Consider the following 6,201-nt stretch of genomic DNA (forward strand, 5'->3'; position numbering starts at 1 on the left):
ACAATTATTAACAGGTTAAAACATGGAAAAATATAATCTCTAACAATTTTTGACTAAAGTGCAGTTGTCATTTTAAAGATTACCTCTTTTTTATGAACAGCTTTCTTATAAATTTTAGTTTTTATTTTATATATAAAAATTTAATTATGGAAATAAATGCTCCATTATTAGCGAAAAATAAGGGAGACATCTGTTTTTAAGTTACATCCTAAGTTTGTTGTTTAATAAATTTGGAATACATTACTCATGTTTTGTCAAATAAACTATAGTTTGAAGTTTACTATATATACAGCATTAAAAGTATAATGGAGCTAAATTACAACTGCTATCAAATTACAAATTAATGGTTTCTAAATTTTAGCCTTAGGTAGTGGTGATTCTATCTCCAAAGAAGAAAGTTAATATGAGAAGTGCAGTCAAGGAAATAAAGTATGTAAATTTATACCGGATTTCATTACGAATAACAAAGATACTGGGTGTATCAAAACGTTTTATGGCGTCTCAATATTTTCCCATATTTTTCGAATGTTACATAATGGATAAAATCAGATTTTAACCATCTATTCATTTCCAAGATTTTGAGAAGTTGACATTATTTTTAGAACAGATGTTTGAAGATAAAAAAATGCTTTAGCCGTTATAAACAAAGTATTGATTTGCAACTTATTTTTAATAACTTTGTTCCTACAAAAATATTTTTTTAATAACTGGAGTGTGTGTGTGAGAGCTATGTTTCGTGGCGTTCTGTAAGATCACATTCTATTTTCTGGATCCCGCCGATCTACTCAGTTCAGAAAAATAACAGTTACAAATAAGTTGATTAGTTTCACAAAAATGAAGTGAAAATACGTATTGATTGACTACAGTCGGTATCGTACCGCAAATAGTGGTTCATTTCAAAAATTCGCCCCATAAAGGGAAATAATCAAACGTAAAAAACCTCGTCCTTCGATATTTTTCATTTAAACTACACAAAATATAAATGTTCAACTATTCTTGATTTACTGTTATTTTTTTGTTTAATTAAAAAAAACTTAGAGACAACCACATCATTTACACAACTGGATGATTCAGCAAACTACTAAATCCGGGAATTGAGTAGAGCCAAAACATTTTGTGATAACCGTAAAATTTTGTGATAGGTCAAAAATGGAACTTAAAATTCCGTAAGAAAAGGTCTAGAAACTGGTCTTGAATTTGTATGGACTGTTGCCCTGGAATAGAATTTCCTTAACCGGAAAATTTTTATAGTATTTGGGTTTTCGGCTGTTAGGCATACATAAGGAAAAGTGTTGGAATCGCGTCAAATTTGACCCTCCGAGTTTTTTTGGAAATTCCACGACCCCCAAACCCAAAAATGGCAAAAAATTTCACGTGTGCAGGGGCGGATCTAGGTTTTTCGGGGTCTAGGGCTTACTGAAGTCCAGTTTTGTTAATTCAAATAATGATCATTTATACTATTATTATTATTATTAACTATACGAAAAGTGCTCATTGTTAATGAAAAAGTATTAGTTTATGACAACTCAATTTTTGGGGCCCAGGGCTTAAGCCCTATTAGTCCCTATGTAGATCCGCCCCTGCGTGTGTATTTTGACGTTTATTTCGCTTAACTCAGGATGGGGTTAAAGATTAACGAAATTTGGCATGGTGGCTTGTTAAGAGGAACATTCATACTATTAAATTTTGGTGGTTATAAGTCGAGGGGATGGGGAGTAAAGGAGGAGGTGTGTATCTCCAGTAAGGTTAGACTTGTTAACGATAGAATCATTAACAATCGTCAGAGTATGGATGAGTTTTATAAAGTAAGCTTTTTGCCATTTATAATAATTAAAAATATGAGATTTTAATTAGACATAGATATAAATACAATATAACTAAGATTTCAATTTTAAGTTTTTATAACTATAATAACCGGGAAAGTTATGCAATTCCTTGCTGGAGACCACGTGTAATGTAGTGTACATCATTTCCTGTTATCACTGGATGTGTCCGTGCATTACACTTAAGCAACAAAAAAAAACCCAATTTTAAAATCATATTCCAGGTGCTTTGGCTAGTTTAAAATAGGTTTCTTTTTGAAATATGGGACTAAAGTTGATATTTCAGCTAATAAATTTTAAATAAAGTGCTCGAATGCAGTTACGTTTGTTAAAAAGCCTTAGATTAAAATATCTTGTTTTATAATGGAATTTATGTACAAAAGCATTGACTTGGAATGACTGAGAAAAACCTACATTGAATTTTTTTTGAAATTGTCAGTCAGTTGGAACAAATGGCGTTTGGAATGTCGAGCATGATTCCAATGACGTTCCAAACGCCATTGCCAAACTTCTAGTCTTACAAGATGGCGGCGCTCAACGTTAACGTTTTAGAAATTAAAACTTCGGCGGCAACCTATCTAATAATAGCTGAGTTTTATGATAGAAAGAAGTTGCCATATGTTGAAGATATAATTGCTATGTAATAAGACGCGAGAAATTTTGTATGAAATGTGAAAGTCTATTACATCGAAGCGAGATACTTCATTTTTCCGGATGTATTAATTAAATACTCGGTTGCGTGTAATCAATTATCAGATTCGTCACTAGTGTCATCGACGGAGTACATTTGATTTTAACTGGAAAGATTCACAATTTTGTTGATTTTCTTTTTCTTTGTTCATGTTTTTTCTTTCTTCTTTTTCTTTGTCCATTTTCTTTGTTCGGTGTGTTTACTTTGTCCTTTAGACGTCTTAATTGGTAACTTATAATAGGTTAGATTAAAATTAGAGAGGTCAAGTTAATACATAACTAAAAATGATTTCCTGTTATGTGGTCACTCGTTTTCCGTTCGTGTATGACGTCGATTCGCGTTTTTCATGAACTATAGAGGGCGCTGCATTTTTACAAAATGGCTACTTTAACTGGGTCGCTTGTAACTAATAAAGTAAAATTAATCATATATTACTGTCTGATATAATGATATATGCTTCCTGTAGCTGGTTATCGAGAAATTTTATAGAAGGAGAACAATTATTGTTAGCGGGACACGTCATTATGTGGTATCGAAACAAATGAGTGAGATCGTTCTATACATATTTGTGCCCTTTGTGTTAAAAAACATCAGCTTTGACATTGTCCCATCAGAGCCGGATTTACAAGTAAAAAGCCTCGACTTTCAAGGGACCTCAAACATTGTACAAAAAAGAAAATTGAAGTCAGATTTTGTAATAAGCATTTTTTTACAAACCAACAAAACACTTCACTGTTTATTTTGTGTAGTATTTCATTAATTTTTTTCTAAGAATTAACATAAGATCTTTTTTATAAAAATTTAATTAAATTTAGTTATAAAACAGAAGACTAGTGAAACCTCGCGTCTTTTTCTTCCAATATCCATATTAAATCAGAGTCATAGTCTGATTTAATTCTTTTCTTTTTATGATTGACTTCTAAAATTGTGAAGGGTTGGTAAGGAGCCTTGAGTTCAGCTCAGGGCTTCGAAATGCTTAAATCCGGCCCTGTGTCCTACACAAAATTACTGGCATTTTAAACTATAACAAAATGTTTTAAAATTGACAGCATAACTTGTTCGTGTAAAGCTGGACAATCGGGAAACTGCCAATTCTTAACAGTCTAATCCACTCTATCAGAATTCAGAGCTCATAAATATAACCGATCAATTTCCGAATAATCATCCGTTTTTCGTGTGGGAATAGACGAAAACTTATATCAGGCTCTCGTAAGGCTTTGAAATTGCAATTTGGAATCAACAGTACAGCTTAGTTCACACTGAGCGCGATTCGCTGGCGAAAGCGAAAAACAGCAAATAATCGGTCAAATATGACTTGTTTGACGGGTTATTCGCTCTGTTTTTCGCTTTTGCCAGCGAATCGCGCTTAGTGTGAACTAAGCTTAAGCGTTGCTTTTTCTATCGCTTTTCATTTTTACTGCTGATGTATTATCAGCAGTAAAGATGAAAAGCGATAGAAAAAGAATGAATCAAACGACCCAGATAGAATAGTTTTGTTTTTAAACACCAGAGGGCGAACATCCGGTGAAAAATGCGAATAGCACATGCACGACTCGCCTGTTCTTTTTGTTTATTTTGATCATGTAGACCCAACGTCCACAAAATGTGAAATCAATTTACGCTTTGCTTAACAGATTTGAAGAAGATTGATCTTTTTAAACATGATCACCAAGAAGGTCTTTTTAGCGAGCCCATTCAGCCAGGCCAAATGGTGTACGGAGCCCGACACATCCGCACGAACCACCGCCGAAAAATTCCTAGATATTCTCGATCCGTCCGGATCAGCCAGAGCGGTAGACTGCTATTTTAATCGCTCAGCCATCTTTGGTCTTTAACTGTGAGAAAAGTTGCTGCTGTTGTCGAAACTGAATTGTCTACTAAAATATGCCGACTACGTACTACTGTGCATTTGTACAGATTTAGTTCTTACCAAGCAATAGGTCAAATAAAAATGTTTTTTACTACATTTGAACCGAGGATGGCCAAGAAATTTAGCGAAATTGCTTCAGAGATCCGTGACGCATTGATGCCTACAGACCTCGAGGGAGTGACAAAAATGCAATTGTTTTCCGATAGCTAAGGCAGGCAAAATAAAAACATTTAAATGATTCGCCAGTCAGCCTGATGTGCCAATGAAGCGTCTCCAGCAGTGACAGAGGAGACATTGCACGTTCTAGTGATCGCTTTTTCATTTCTGTTCCAGGTTGAATTTTCGGGCTAATTAAAAAAAGTACGGCAGCACCATGACAATCTGAAAAAGTCAGAACACGTTATATCACTGAAAACATGTATTTTGACATGAAAATATGATTAAACAGTACGTCTACTTGGCCGAGAGAGGAAATAGTATGATTGAAAGATGTCTGTAGAGAAGACCCCCTCAGAATTTGCACTTCCGTATTTCCGACAGCAAGTGGTTTTGACGAAGAATCAACAAGAAAACATTTTTCTCCCTGGGCAACCAATACAATGTTGACATCTATCCTGCAAAATATGTTCTATTGTTTACAGTGAAAAGAGGCAACAGATTCTGCTAATGAAACACACTGCTGTGATTCCTGTTAATTCTCAGTAGGCATCTGATGTGGAGTTTTGAGAAACATTTTGGGGACAAGTGAGATGAAGATCGCTGTTTGAAGTATTGTCTTGGCGTTTGCAGATAAATATTGAATACGGATAACACGTGATCCACCATACAAAGCCATATAGAACAGATCTGAACGCGCTTATTATGTTAGTCTGACAATATCATTTTCATATAACATCATGCAGCTTGTTTGTCATCCATTATTAAACTGCACTGACTTTGACTTTCTTATTAGTACCCAAACATACAGTACCATATTCAACGTTTTATGCACTTCCAGGTAAGCACGATTTCGAAATTTTGTATGATTTTGTATTGTAAACATTTTAAATGTACTGTACACTACATAACTTACAAGTCCGATTATGAAATATCAAATGGAACAGCTCTATTTTTGCCATTTCTCCCCCCAAAATTGATTTTGCATATATTCTGGCATATTTAGATTCTAGACACCAATTATAGCGAGACAATGTACAAAAGGCTAGGCCTCCACTTGCGATTTCTAGTCATGCGATTTATCAGTTGCAAAAATAAAACTCATTGTTTCCAATACAAGTGCATACACTTGCGACTAAACAATCGCAGCGATTAAAAAATTACAGCCGGTCCTATTTTCGCTGCGACGCGACTGTCGCTCTACCCAATGAATCAAAACAGGCATGGACATGCACACGCTTGCGATAAACTAGTCGCAGTTTTGAGTCTGGTGGTATAGACTTTCTCCACGTTGCGTCATGTTAGTTTTGACGAATTGTTGGGAATAATTTGTTCATCAATACTTTTTTTTGTCATTCGGTAATACTGGAAAAACTTTGCAGTGTGTTCACGTAAATATTCAAATAACTTGTAAAACTGCCCTTTCTATAATCTGATTTGTTATTGGATGTACCCAATAACGATGCTTCCGCCGTTTACTGTTTGTTAACTTATGGCAACGCAATACTTGGGCGATTTGCCAAGGGGATGCCATCCGGGAGGTGTTTTTAAGGGAAACTGGCCCCTATTTAAGCGTTACAGACGTGGAGAAAACCCGGAAAATTCCACGTGGCTAGCCCGTCCGAGCGAGGAGCGAACCCACGACCGAACTCCCAGTGTTC

This window comes from Centruroides sculpturatus, unplaced genomic scaffold (genome assembly GCF_000671375.1).
Source record: "Centruroides sculpturatus isolate CEXI.00-Female unplaced genomic scaffold, Cexi_2.0 scaffold694, whole genome shotgun sequence".
Taxonomy (NCBI): domain Eukaryota; kingdom Metazoa; phylum Arthropoda; class Arachnida; order Scorpiones; family Buthidae; genus Centruroides; species Centruroides sculpturatus.